Source organism: Protopterus annectens, chromosome 10.part0 (assembly GCF_019279795.1).
Source record: "Protopterus annectens isolate FY-2018-M chromosome 10.part0, PAN1.0, whole genome shotgun sequence".
NCBI lineage: Eukaryota > Metazoa > Chordata > Ceratodontiformes > Protopteridae > Protopterus > Protopterus annectens.
The window spans coordinates 765,917,651-765,933,673 of NC_056744.1; positions in this window are offsets into that span (position 1 = coordinate 765,917,651).

Consider the following 16,023-nt stretch of genomic DNA (forward strand, 5'->3'; position numbering starts at 1 on the left):
ACAAGAATTGACTATGAAAATGAGCTCCTTTGGTTCCTCTATTAATAAAATAGCCGATCGATTAGATCTGGTAGAAGGTAGATCAAAAGCTAATGAATTCAAAATTGACCACATATAAGAACAACTACAAATAAAAGATAAAATGATCAGCGAGATGCAAACAAAGTTAGTGGACCTTGAAGCTAGGAGCAGAAGAAACAACCTGATTATCAGAGGGTTATCGGAAAAGTATGAACCAAACCAACTACTTGATGCTGTTACACAAATCTTCAACAACCTTTGTCATGATACTAGCTCCCCATCTAAATTCATCATAGAGAGAGCGCATAGAGCTTTGCGGAAACAGCAAACCGACATACCACCGAGACCAGTATATGTCAAATTACTCAATTATCAAGATGTACAAACTGTTTTACTAGCCTTCAAGAAAACAAACCGTTTTGCCTGGAACAATCAAAAAATTGTCGTATCTCAAGACTTGCCCCTGGAAATAAGAGAAAAACGACGTATGCTTTCCCCGTACTGTGCCGACCTTATTTCCCGCAAAATTAAATTCCAAATTAAATTTCCTTCATTACTCTCATTCACATATAAAGAAACAAAGTTCCACATCTCTTCCCCTAAAGAAGCAGACTCTATTTTTATGAAATGCTTCGGTACAGTTCCCTCCACTCGGGGAAGCACTTAACTAACGCTTTCTACCTACCAATGGTTTTTGCAGTTGATCTAATCCAAAATGTGGTCGCTAGGTCCAAATATGTATGAAAAGTCTTCTGACTTTATGAAATTAATCTTTTTGAGTCTCCCTCAATAGGATAGGAACCTATACTGTGTTACTGTTGCTTGGGGGATCTGTTTTTATGCAACTACCTGAGCTCTAAATAGTTGCACTCCTAAAAAACGGAAGTTGAATGACTCGTATCCTTTGTTGTCCTGAAACGATTACACAGCACGAGGATTGATACCAGCACTTAATAAAAAGATCGCTGACACCTAAAAGTTAGGGAGTTTGTTTCCATCTGGCAGATTAACTTGAAGATGTACTTCCGGGTATGTGAAAATCAGCTTATTATTTTGTCCGGCCGGAGCAGCTAATCCAGTAACTTGTATCCCTTAAAGACAAAAATTGGATTGCATCTTGACTCAACTGAAACACGTCAGTCTAGAATTGGTAGATTAGCTTCTTCTTGGAAACTGCTGTATCCTGTTGATTTGGTTGACCGCTGGGTCGGGAATATACCCCTTTATAAATACTCCAGTAGATGCTCAGGAGGAAGCACAACTATTAAGCAAATTGCTCTATTGTAAACTCATATTTACGTCTTGAACCTTAGTTAACCTCATGTGTGACCAATACTGTTTTTTCCTGAAGTTTTTTAACTAGAGATTATTTAAAAAGTACAAGTTCTAGTTAATTTTATTTGACCTTTCTAGTATTAGGTATCTTTACTGTTTTGGGATGCTGTTTGGAGTGAATATATAGGGTTGTAGATGGCCTTGTTGTTAACTAGATATATGGTGTATAATATTTGTAAATATTCTAGGTTCTTTTTCTTTTTTTTTGCTACTAATTGTTGAATATATGATAGATTATTGCTCTTCTTATTGTTATTCTTATCCCTCAAGGATAGAGGTGATGTGGATAGGTACATGATTAGCATTGAGGGTTTTTATTTCTGTCATAATACATAAAGTGCTGTTACTGATAATACTTATGTTATTCTTATGCTAGTATGTACCCCATATAAAAATGCTTTATATATTTTTAAACTTTTTTCCAAATGCTTTCGGACAAAACTTGGAATATTTCCTCTTGGAATGTAAGAGGACTCCATGAGAAAAATAAGAAAAATATGGTATTCCATCTTCTATATAAGTCCCGCTCAGATCTTTGCTTCTTGCAAGAAACACATATGTTGGATGAAGAATGGGTCAAAGAGAAAAACAGAAAATGGATTGCAGACATTATTCCCTCGGGTACCAGCCATAACTCTAAGGGAGTGGCAATTATTGTCAAAAATTCTTTTAAACCTACGATTGTAACTAAAGGAGCTGATCAAGAAGGGAGGTGGTGTTACTTTACATGTATATCACATAACTTAAATAAACCTGTACTCTTTTTAAACCTTTATGGACCCTGCTCAGGGCAACTAGAATTTATCATGAGGATTTACAGCTTTCTACTTATGTTCCCAAATCACTTAATTATCTTGGGAGGGGATTGGAATTTGGTTCAAAACCCCAACATTGACCGCTCTACTAAAACCAAGATCTATAATACCCAAGACTCATTAGCCCTATCAGAGTTAAAAATGGATTTTGACCTAATGGATCCTATCTCATTCGGATCTGACTTTGGGAAAAACAATTTTTTCACCTACTTCTCAAAATGCCATCATTCCTGGTCCCGCATAGACTTTTTCTTAATATCCAACACTTTAGCTAAAAGGCAAATTAAACTTACAACTGAACCTAGATTCCTTTCTGATCATTTAAGATTAACCCTAGAGATAGACTTTGATTATAACCTGGTCTCATCTTATAAAGCATACAACTGGTCCCTAAATATGATCATTCAAGATTAACCCTAGAGATAGACTTTGATTATAACCTGGCCTCATCTTATAAAGCGTACAACTGGTCCTTAATTAGTAATTTACTAAAGATCCAATCATTAATTGTAGAAATTGCCCATACCTTAAAAGAATTCTTCTCTTCTTCTTACGATAGTGATATCCTACGATAGTGATATCCCCTTTGATGTTAGTTGGGCGGCGTGTAAAGTGGTGATTAGAGGTATCCTTATTAGGAAAGCTAGCTTTCTTCAGAAACGGAACAAAGATAAATTAACTAACTTAACCACAGAGATTAAGACCTTGGATAACAAACTGCAAGAGAACTACTCCTTAGAAATTGAAAAAGAGCTGCAACGTAAACAAAGAATTGTTTGAATTCCATCAATCCATCATATCTCTGCAAGAATTGCGATATATATCTAGATACTCCGAATCCTTACAAACTCCTTCTAAAGCCCTCGCTAGGCTAATACTTAATACACCCAAATCACCCAGAATCGAATATATCTTTCATAACAACACAATATATAAATCTGATGCTCAAATTTTTCAACTGTTCCACCAGATACACTCAGATGTATATGCTAACAATAACATGCTACCCAAGTGTAATGAGATGGAAAAATTCCTAAGCGAGCTTACCTTTCCTAAATTAAATGACTCCCAGAAATGCCTTTTATCTGCCCCGATTACTGTATCAGAAATTATCGAAGTCATTGACAACCTCAAGAGTGGTAAGGCTCCAGGTCCAGATGGCTATTCATCTGACTTCTACAAAACATTTAAAAACATCCTTGCTCCCATTTTACTCAAACTCTTTGAATCTATTGCTAATAAAGGCATAACAGACTTGTACATTAATCATTCGAAAACCATACTAATTCCCAAAAATACCTTGGATAAAGCTAACGTAAACAACTATAGGCCCATCTCCCTTATGAATACAGAGATAAAAATCCTCTCAGCTGTTTTAGCAAACAGACTTAAAAAAAACAATGCATGCCTTGATCTCTTCAGAGCAGGCGGGCTTTATGCCTAACAGGCATACATGGGACAACACCTTGGTGTTGGAAACTATAATTAATCTCACCAAAAAGGATAAGAACCCCAGGTATGCTCTGGTGCTAGATGCTTGCAAAGCATTTGATCGAGTAAACTCAAATTTTCTGTTTTTAGTCTTATCAAGATTTGATATCCCTCTTGATTTTATTAACCTGATCAAAATACTGTATACTAGTGCATACACTCGCTTATATATAAACAAGCAAGATTCACAACCGATAAAGATCACAAACGGCACTAGACAAGGATGCCCTTTGTCTCCCTTATTATTTAATTTATATTTAGAAACCTTTTTCCTGCTTATATTGCAAAAAACCTATCACTCAATCCCTAGAATTTTTAACACTAATATCAGTTTTACAGCTTTTGCTGATGATCTAAATCTTTATTTTGAACTTCCTATGTCTGATACTAAGAAGATTACAAAAGGATTGCACTCCTCTACCTCTATTTCAACCTCTATTTTAGATCAAATTAACCAAAACAAATCCTTTATTTTCCCGATCAATCCCCTAGCTCATAAACAACACTTATTCCCTGAATTTGCTTTTCGTATAGACTATTCTTTAAAATATCTATGAGTTTTTTATGATCACTCTTCTTCTTCTCTTTTACAGACTAACTTATCCAAGATCTGGTCCTCTATCTCCCAAGACATGTCAAGATGGCAACACTTAAAACTTCCAATGCTAACAAAAATTTCCATTATCAAAATGAATATACTCCCTAAAATACTTTATCATCTTAACTCTTCTTTATCTACGGTTTCAACCCTTTTTCTCAACAGAATTTACAAAGCTCTTGCAAAATTCATTTGGCACCCTAAATCTGTTAGGATTTCATATCAAAGGCTTACTGTATCTAAAGCGTTAGGGGGATTAGCATTGCCGGATCTCTTACTATACTACAGAATTATCCACGCAAATCGGATACTTACTATTGCTAATCATCGTCCGAATCCGCCTACCCGTACCCCCTTATGGATTAAAATATGGTATAACTATGCTCTTAAACATGACTTTATCCCTGCAGCCCTGCCTTTCTTAAACAAATCTAACCTTAAGAATCAAAAATTACATCACTCTTTAAAAGGATTAATTAAGACTCTACAGGAGCTCTTCCAATCTCTTAACCTAAGTAATGCTCTTCTAATATTTCAACCTATTCATCTTAACCCAAACTTAATGATGGGTGGTAAAATGATCAATTTAACTAACTACCCATATATTAGGGACTTAACTCTATGGGATATAAACAAACTTAACCACCTTTCACTAACAGACCTCAGAGATACTTGGGCATTGCCCAAAAAATATGCCATTATTTTAAAGCAACTAAGGGAGTTCACCTCATCTTTTTTTGTCAGATACCCAAGCTCTGAAGCAGACCATAATCGTGTAGCAGATTTACTACAAAACTTAAGGAGTAGAAAACACATGACTTCTATAGCTTATAAAGCCTTTTCTGTATCTCTGAATCAAGGGAAAATTATGTTTGCAGAGTACTGTGATCAACAGAATGCCAACTTAACTCTACAACAGAAGACTCTATCAATAAAACTTACCCTTAAGTATTCTCCATTTAAAAATCTCATGTACACACAATTCATGATCACCAATAACCTATATTTAACTCCGGTTTGTATGAATAAATTTAACCCGAATGTCTCTCCTTCTTGCTCCTGTTGCTCCTCTCCCCAAGCTGATATTATCCACATTTTGTGGTTTTGTAGATACTCTCACAGTATCTGGTGTTCTCTCAAAGTAAGGCTCGATAAAATGGGATATCATAAATCCACCTTGTCCTGGGAGATGGCCTTACTGCACATCACCAGTCTTGAAATACCCAAGCTGAAACTTAGGGCTCTAATTACACTCTGTCTTCTAATAAAATTCTATATTACTAAACACTGGATTGATCGCTCTAAATTGACATGGAAGAACTTTAAAAATTTGGCAGTCAAGTGTATTACTTCCCAAAAACTGATGATAATTGATCCCCACAAACGAACAGCATATCAGGAATTATGGGACTTTATTTTTCTCCTTTTAACTGACTAATCTTGGACACTACTTATATAGTTAGTTTTGCCCCTTACTCATTACGTTTTGTCCTAAACAGACTTATTTGTAAAGGGGGTTGTTTCCCCGGGGCGTTCCTGAGTAAGGACACTATCCATTCTTGGCTTCTTAAACTCCCTTCATTTCTTCAATAGTTGGCAAGATGGATGCGATATCATAAGATAGATGTTATGCCTATACTACCTGTTAAAATTCAGCATTTGGAGTTTTCATTTTGTACAGCACTATACCTATGTTTTTTCTTTTCTTTTCTGGTACATATTGACACGTATGTATATAGGTTATGATTTATGTTAAGTTGTCAATCTCGCCTTCATTCTTGCTGGATGGGTTCGGCACTTGCTTTAGCTTAGGAACTCCTTTTACCAGCTCGAGGCAACCCTATATCCCATGATGCAAGGCGGAACTACCTCAGATCTCGTTTGCCGCTTAGCGAAAGAGGTCTCCTTTACCAGCAGAGGTAAGTGAATTTCTTGTAAAAGAAAGAAAAAGCTTAGTTAGTATTTTTATTTCCCCTTTTTAGTCATAGTGTAGCCTGTAGTGATTTCAGCCCACCCTATTCCCTTATTTTTCAAACTTTATAACTTATTTTTAAACCTTAGTGTAAAAGTTTTTAGTTAGGCCTTAAACCCCAGTTGTTAATCCCTTCCTGTGTGTTGTGTGTAGGGGATTAATTTGTGTGTTTGTTGGGGTTTGTCTGTGTTTCTTCCACCTAGGATATGTCTAGGGAAGGCAAGGTCTCAGGCTTCAAGAAGTGTGACTCGTGCTGTCAGAAAATGTCTCTGACAGACGGTCACACTTCTTGTGTTTATTGCCTGGGGCCTTTGCACCTGCAGGACTCCTGTGCTTTGTGTCACTCCTTTAGCCAGAGAGTCCTGCAGGAAAGGAGGAACAAACTTATCCTCCGTGGCTTACTTAAGCCAGAAGGTTCTCCCTCAAAGGCAGGGTCTGGGAAACCTTCTAAGCCACCGAAGGCTCAGGCTTCAGTATCTAAGCCTCCTCCGGTGGCTCCGGCTCCGTCGGAGCCGAGATCGGCTCTGGCTGGAACCGATGTATCTGCCTCGAAGGTAGTGGGTTCGGTGCCGGCTGGCTCCGATACCTTATCTACTGTAGCCTTGTCGGCTCCGGCTGGAGCCGACACTTTATCCAGCATCGGAGCCGAGAAACCTTCGGCTCCATCTGGAGTTCAGGGGACTTCGGCTCCGATGGCTCCGTCCCGGAAGAGATCTCGGTCCCCTTCGTTACTGAGTATCCACTCGGCTCCGGGGTCTCCTCTTTTGTCGGAGCGGAGCCATCGGAGCCGATCTTCGAGATCTTCCAGGCTGTCTGACCACGACTTGGAGAGGGTGGTAAGCAGGCTGTTGAAGTCTCAGGCACTGGCCCAAATGCTCCATAGCCCGTCTCATCAGACGTCGGCTATAGCCTCACCCCTTGAACTTCCTCCTCCGACTCCACATCGCAGTTCAGAGCCGGAGCTTCTCGGGACAGCGACTGTTTCGGTGCCGGAGCCGATACATCCTTCGGCTCCGTCATCCTCGGCTCCGATCTCCTCCTTGAGACCTTCCTTGGAGGGATCCGGTCGTCGGGTTTCCACTGTCGGCTCCGAGGGGGCTAGTGGCATCGGACCCTTGTCCGACCCTGCTCTCCCTCTCGGGGCTTCGGCTTTGGTAAGCTCGGCGCCGACATCGGCCTCGGAGCCTTCCCTCTCACTGGAGCTGGGCATTCCTGTTTCCTCGGAGCGGGGATATTCCGGTCTCCCGGGGAGGGGAGCCTTTGAGGTGATGAGGAGTGTCCTGGCCTCTGAGCCTGGTCAGCGGTCCATCCCTCTAGCTCCTCCCTCATCAGTGCCTGCAGATGCCTCTTGCCAGCCTCTTGCTCTCAGGCCCAGGGATCCATCGCCCCAAGTTTCCCCATTGGGAATTTCCTCCTCTTCCGAGGTTTCTCCTGATCCTGCAGGGGAACCCCCTCGGAAGAGGACGTGTAAGAGGAAACACACAGACTCCCCTGAGTCTACTACATCTGATACCGACTTAGATGAGTCGGAGGGTTCCCCACGGTCCCCCTCTGAGGATGTCTCCTTTTCAGACATCCTTGAGCTCCTCAAACAGAGGGGAATTGGCCTCCATTGACCCCTCCGAGGATGAGTCGGTATACCTGGAGGCTTTGGATCCCGACCCTCCACCTCCTGGGTGTCTCCGCCTTCGACCCACTGATGCAGGTAGTGGCTCGGAAGGCGTGGGCGCTCCAGATTCTGTGGAACCTGTCCCCAGGAGACCATCCAAATTCATCACGGCCCCTTCGGACAAACAGTTCCTTTCCAAGGGTGTCTCTGTGGATGCTATGGTGGTGGCGGCCACTAAGAAGGAACTGGCGGATCCTTCAGTACCTGTCCATCCTCCTAACAAGGATTCTAGGACCATGGACAGGTATGGAAAGCGGATGTTTTCTTCAGTGACCTTTGCTATCGTTCGCTGAATTATCTTTGTCACTTCACCAGGCTTCAACGAGATGTTCTCAAGGAACTGGGTGAAGTAGTCCAGGATCCTTCTGCTGCTGGGGCTCAGGAAAAGATTGCCTCGCAGCTAGCAATCCTGAATTCCATATCTAACTCCTCCATGCGGCTCATATCCTATGCGGCCGATGGAGCGAGCAGGGCCGCAGGCACAGGAGTTGCTCTTAGACGCCAAGCCTGGATGCGGCTTTGTAATTTTGCGGACCCCTTTAAGGCGTCCTTCACTAATACCCCCTTTGATGGTTCGGCTTTGTTCGGACCTCAGGTGAAGGATACCTTGACCAGGTGTGAGCAGGACGGTAAAACTCTTTCTGCCGTTGGAGTCCAGTTTTCCACTCCTTCTAGACCATACCCCAAGGGTCAGAAGGGGGGGAAGATGTGGTTCCGTAAAGCCCAAGGAGCTACACCGGGCACACGTGGTCAGTTTACCCCAGAGGCAGAGGGGGTAACAATAATAGACGCTGCCCTAGAGGCAGGGGGGGTCCTCAGAACCAGGGCAACAGGGAGTCTCTTCCTGAGAAGTCCTTTCAGCACCCCTGAGGTGTTGCCCGACTGTCCACCCTTGGAGGCAGTCGGGGGAAGGATTTCGCTGTACCCAGTAGCCTGGCAATCCCTATCTCAAGAGATGTGGGTACAGTCGATCATATCCGAGGGTTACAAAATCCCTTGAAGGTATCCGTGCCTCAACAATCCCTTCCAGACATCTCACCCGGTCAGAGGGATTTGGCAGAACAGGAGGTTTCAAAGCTCCTAGAAAAAAGAGCCGTCCAGACTGTGCCGGCAGACCAGGTAGGATCCGGCGTCTACTCGAGATTCTTTTTGGTCCCCAAAAGGACGGGAGATTGGAGACCAATATTAGACCTGAGCAATCTAAACAGATTTGTCAAGAAGGCAAGATTCGGATGGTCACGCTTCAGTCCATTCTGCCCTTTCTGGGCAAGGACAACTGGATGTGCTCTATAGACCTTCAGGATGCGTACTATCACATAAAGATTCACAGACGCTCCAGAAGGTTTCTCCGCTTTCGGCTAGGGACCAGTCATTACCAATTCAGAGCACTGCCCTTTGGCCTCACTTCAGCCCCCAGAGTGTTTAACAAATGCATGGCAGTGGTCACAGCTCATCTGAGACGTCAAGGATTCCAGGTGTTTCCCTATTTGGACGACTGGCTCCTCTCCGCCACCACCAAGTGTCAGCTTCTTCAGTCCAGAGACTACACTCTACAGCTTTGCAGGAGTTTGGGAATTTCAGTAAATTTGAAAAATCTTCTCTGCTGCCTTGCCAGTCTATCACCTTTATAGGCGCAGAATTAAACACCGTCAAAATGTTAGCCAGACTAACAGATCAAAGAATTCTGGACATCCAAAAATTCGTTCGGCTTCTATTGCAAAGCAACAAGATCAAAGCCAGATTTATACTGAAGGTTCTAGGTCTTATGGCTGCGGCCATTGTTCTTCTACCACTGGCCCGCTTCCACATGCGTCTTCTGCAGTGGATGCTATTCACGCAGTGGTCGTACCACAGTCTCCCGATGAGGCACGAAATCTTGGTAACACAGTCGTGCCGAGCTCATCTGAACTGGTGGATATCTTCCCCTCTTCTTCATCAGGGCTGACCCTTTATTCCCCCTCCTCCAGTTGCCACAGTCACTACGGATGCCTCTCTGATCGGGTGGGGGGGGCATTATCAGGGCAGGATGGTCCACGGGGCGTGGCAACCCATAGAATGCCATCTGCACATAAATGTCCTGGAGATGAGAGCAGTGCTTTTAACGTTGCAAGCCCTCAACGACTTTCTTCCTACGGGGACTATTGCAGTACAAACGGACAACATGTCCGTAGTCTGGTACATCAACAAACAGGGCGGGACCAGGTCCTATCCGTTATGTCGAGAAGCTCTCAGACTTTGGCAATGGGCGATCTCTTCTCAGCGGTTTCTGATAGCAACGCACATCCCCGGCAGGTCCAACCTATTAGCGGACAGGCTGAGCAGATCCATTCTGATGCCTCACGAGTGGTCTCTCAAGCAATCTGTAGTGGATCAGATTTTTCTGAAGTGGGGCACTCCTTGTTGCGATCTTTTTGCTACTCCTCAAAACAACAAGTGCCCCGATTTCTTCACTCTCTTTCCCCTACCAGGCCAACCCCTGAGAGACTCTCTAACCCAGGATTGGCCCGGGGACTTCTGTACGCTTTTCCTCCTTTTCCCTTGATTCCACAAGTCATTCAGAAAGCCACCGTTTTGAGAGCCAAGTTGATCCTCATTGCCCCTTATTGGCCTCGACAAATTTGGTTTCCGTCTCTGCATCGTCACCTTCTGGTGCAGCCCTGGCATCTGGACCCAGTTCCGGATCTCTTGATCCACCAGTCGGGTCAGCAGCACCAGGCCATTCATTCTCTCAACCTCACTGCTTGGTTGCTCCACTTCCTACCCTAGCCAGGCTACCGATGATTTCGGACTCAGTCAGAGACATTTTAGTGTCTTCTTTGAAGTCGTCCACTAGGACTGTTTATGCTAGCAAGTGGCGACGTTTTTCTATTTGGGCAAATTCCAAAAATATTGACCCCTTTATTGCTCCTGTACATTCGGTTTTAGATTTCCTGGCGGAGGTTTTTCATTCAGGATCCTCGTCATCTACAGTCAAAGTACAACTGGCTGCTATTTCCAAGTATCATGTTGGCTTGCATGACAATAACATTATGTCTCATAGGTTATGCAAGGCCTTTCTGAGAGGAGTTTTTCTCCTAAAACCACCTATAAAGCATCCTCCTCCGCAATGGGATCTAAACTTAATGTTAGCATCCTTGATACTACCTCCCTTCGAACCGTCTGCTTCATGTTCTTTGAAGTTATTGACCTGGAAAACTATATTTTTACTGGCTGTCACTTCTGCAAGAAGGGTTTCCGAGATTCAAGCTCTCTGCATTCGTTCACCTTATTTGGTTTTTCATAAGGACAGGGTATCATTAAGAACTAACCCTTCCTTTCTCCCCAAAGTCGTATCGCAAAACAACATTAACCAATCTATAGACCTACCAGTCTTTTTCCCAAACTATTCTGACAGAGCTGAACAGAAACTGCATTTTTTGGATGTCCATCGTTAGCTCAGGTACTATTTGCATTGAACTAAACAATTCAGAAAATCGGACCAATTATTTGTCTCCTATGCAGAAAACAGGATAGGTCTTCCAGTATCTAAAGTGACCTTATCCAGATGGTTGACTTCCACTATTTCCTATGTGTACTCTCTGAGGCAAACAGCTAACTTCTAAGCCAAAAGCACACTCAACCAGGAGTCTTATCCACTTCTGCAGCTTTTCAGGATAGACTACCCATTGATACCATTTGTGCAGCAGCTACTTGGGCTACTCCCCATACCTTTGTCTCTCATTACAAGTTGGACTTGGCCTCCAGAGATAGGGCCAGTTTTGGTTCCACAGTTCTCAAGAGTCTGTTCCATTGAGCCACCCGGGATACAGGTGCTAGGGACGCGGTCCCATCCAGCAAGAATGAAGGCGAGATTGACAACTTAACATTTAGAAGTTATGTACCTACCTTAACGTTCCATGTTAGTTGTCTTCTCTCGCCTTCTTTCTTGCGTCCCTCCCTCCTTCCCCCCTGGCCTGGACAGATCTTGAACAAGTTCCTATTAGGTTGTTTCCTCCGGAGCCTTCATATGAGGACTTCTATTAGGAACCTGTGTTCCTAATTATGTTAGGATAGTCTTTAGCAGGGTAGGTTAGCTACCAAACGAGATCTGAGGTAGTTCCGCCTTGCATCATGGGATATAGGGTTGCCTCGAGCTGGTAAAAGGAGTTCCTAAGCTAAAGCAAGTGCCGAGTCGGAGCCGAGGATCGGCTCCGAACCCATCCAGCAAGAAAGAAGGCGAGAGAAGACAACTAACATGGAACGTTATGGTAGGTACATAACTTCTAATTTTTAGCCATTGATGTATTAAGGCTCGATCATAGCTTAATATTTGTGGTATTTGAATATTTTCTTTTTATTATTTCTGTTGTACTTATCAAATAAAATAAAATGTGTTTTGAAAAAAAATAAATGTATGATTGCCTATGTTGTAAGGGGTTGTTTAATAAAGATTTTTTTTGTTTAAAAAATGGCAGGAATTGAATAGTTTATGTAATGTTGCTTATGTTGTATGATATTTATAATGTTTGTAAATGTGAACTTGTTAATACGGTTTGATTACTTTTATATAAATGTAAATTTGCCTATCACAAGTGATGATTCAATAAAGATATTTAAAAAAAACAGGGACATATACTTTGTGTAGGCTAAGATTGATCAATAAGGCAACGCTGCTCAGTGCGCAAATGAGTTGCTCCTTGAGCAGCAGAAAAACTTGGAAGGGTTTCACTGACAGCTGTTAAGGGAATAACTGAGCTTCTAGGCTTGCGTCTATACAGGCCACTGCTAACCACCGCTGTGCAAAGAGCAGCACCGGGCAAATGCAAGGCGTAAATACGAAGAAAGAGAAACAAGTTTTAAGCTAACTCAGACAGGTTAGACAGCACACTTCTGCCAGAAGGGTGGAGAAAAACACCTTCTTAATGTAGAATAGCTGGTTTGGAGCACAAGTGTAACAAGACCACACAAACTACCCACAATATCCCTACAACTAAGAGATGTATAGAGTAATGTAACAAAACTTTTATTTGCCAGAGGGCTGGTTTCAGATGCAGAGTGGTTTAATCTTTTTGATTAGCTATACTCAAAACTTGAGCGCACATATACTGTTTGTAAAGAAAACTGGTTAGACAGCTATGTCAGTAAACTAAGTCAGAGTGAGCTGGAAAACTGATTACTCTAAATAGTAGGACTTTCAGGTTTGGAGATGGAAAAGTAGAATGCCCCACAAACAAACGGGGGAAAACAGTAAAAAAAATGTGATACTGAGGCAGAAATAATTCCATTTGAGATTGTTGCTGAGTAAGACATCTCTGAAAAGGGCAGTAACAAACCTAGACTTGTAAAGCTGTTGAAGCAACAGTGTGGGTAAAAACCTTAAGGGGAGAGTCTGCTGTGAGAATGCGTTCATTGCAGTTTCATAGACCATTACCAGGGAAGAGAAACAGACAGTTCTAACGAAACACATATTTAGTTTGGATGCGCTTCTCTGGTAAACAGCAGAAATTGTATCGTCAGTCAGGAAGCAAAAACCCTGAACATGTTTCTTTCTTGAAATAGATTGTTGACCATTGTGATGTTTTCTAAAGTATAGCAGAAATAAATCTAAAACCATTGTTGGCATGCATCTGGTCTTGGAGTACAGTGAAAACAGTTGCTTTAGACTTATGTGGCACTTGGTACAAATCATCTATCAATTTACACTTTTCATTGCTGGAAACATTATGACAAATACTGTCATAATTGTAAATCTGTTCATTACTGGATAAGCAAGCATGGTCTACTTCAGAATTTATTTATTTTTTTTGAAAACTTTTACTGTACTTTTAGAAGTAGGACTTGATGCACATATGCAAAAGTGAAAACATCTTAAAATTTCACAAGAGCTACTACATATGTAGAGCTGATGTAAGCGTTATCAACTTAAATTTTACCTGATCTATTAATTGCAGTTGTCTTATATGATACTAATGCACCTTTAAGTTAACCTTTAAGTTAAAAAAATCCTCTTGCAGCCTGTAAAAATCACACTAAAGTTAGAACAGTAGTATTGGGGGTAATGCAACAGAGCATCAAGATATTTCTGAGGTATTTAGTGTAAAACTTAATTACACTTCATACATTTAGAGTAAAGATCTGCACCATCTTAGTGCCTATCTTTTTAAGGTAAAATCTTTAGTGAGCTGGGACTTGATTGGGATTTATGCTGGACTAGACAAAATAGACTTGGGGAGCGCTTATACTAGTAGGTGATTTCAACTGATTCACCTCCCCTAGACATACGAATGCTTATAAGTCACTACAGATTTCTGCATTAGCTAATTTTATTAATGGTTGGGTGTAAAATTATTCTTTGTCAGGTTTGGGATTGACCACTAATTAAAATACTAGTACTTACATGCATTACTGTTCTTACTTCAACACTTTTAGTAGAACAGACAGGATTTGCATGGATAGGATATTTTTAGATGCACATGTAGAGTTCTTTATTTCTCCATGCCCATATCCTGATCATGAATCTTTGACGTGCTGTTTTTTATGCCATCCGTTTATCTTTCCTAAAGCCTTGAGGTTGTCCACGCATTACACTAGAAGGTGAGACTTTCCCTTGTTCCTGCAAGATATTACTCAGGAATTTATGGCAGCACATGAAAGGGATCTTCTATACACATATAACATGGGATAACTGTAAATACTTTATTCATGATAGAGTACGGAGGTGGGCATCAGGGATAGGGATATGGAAAACCTGGCAAAAGAAATAATATCGAAAGAAGAATATCAGAAATTAGCCTCCAAGTGTGACCCTCATAAATTTTTCTCTGCTAGGGAGCGCGATAAAGAGCTCATGAATAAGATTCTGTCTATTTCATCCATTATTGCAAAATTTCTCTTCAGGTTTATTCTAGGCTAACTACGAAATGTTAAGCTAATGCCTCCAGAAGTAGTCCCAAGGTTTTCTGTATGCAAAACAATGTAAGAAACTTCTCTGTGTGGAAGATTTTCAGTCCATGTATCTTTAGTTAATCACGGTATATTAATTCGATCAGACAATAGTAGTAGAAGAAGCGAACTTAAACTCGTCTTAAGTCAAAAAAATAATAAATATATAATTTGAAATATTGTACAGAATTACTAAGTATTCGAAAGTATGCAAGCAAGGCAGGCAGTCTGTTTCGGTTTTCCATATACTCGTCACACTCTCTGAATTAGAACAGCTGTCTTTGTAAACTCCTTTTACAAAAGATGAAATTGTGGCTTCAGTTCAGCATATAAAAACACACAAAGCTCCAGAGGCAGATGGCTTACCATAAAAAAGCAGAGTTGTGTAAGATCTTAAACATAATGGTAGATGTCCTTCTCTTCACTATTGCAGTATTGTAAAACCATTTCTTGTTATGCCTTCCATGGCAAGAACCTTCCTTCTTCTGTTAAGGCTCATTCTCCTAGGGCTGTGGCTTCTTCTGGTGCTTTTTAAGGGTTTGGATACTAACTATATTCTTGAGACAGCTGTCTGGTCTTCTGTGCATACATTTACCAAGCACTCTGATTTGGATGTGATTTCCAGAGCTAGAGGTGGCTTTGCTAGTGCCTTTCTCCATGGGATCCTGGAGAGCTCTGCTGGTCCATCTTCCTCCCTCTCTTCTTCCTGAGCTTTTCCACATTCCCTATTGTAAAGAATACTGCAACAGTGAAGTGGAAAGACATAGTACAGTTGTCTCACTGTTGCAGTATTCACTCCCTCTATCCTTCCCCCTGGTTCTTTTCTCTTCTGGTGTATTGGTTACCTCTTTTTTTCCTTGGACTGGAATTACTACTGGTGCTCTCAGTTCTGAGGATGGTATGTCCGGACGTCACCTTTATGCACTGTGCTATACGCAGGAAGCATATGTGTGATGTATGGCGTACCTTAAAGCAACCTAAAGGCTTTGGTATATTGGCCGGATGTCAGGCTGCCCTTGGCAGGGGATCCCTATTATAAAGAATACTACAACAGTCAAATGGAAGGGCATATATATATATATATATATATATATATATATATATATATATATATATATATGTTCCTACATAGGCCTTCATCTTTATTTTGGCAAAATGTTTTAGCACTACCTGTGACCCATTTGGTATAATTTTCTTGGAA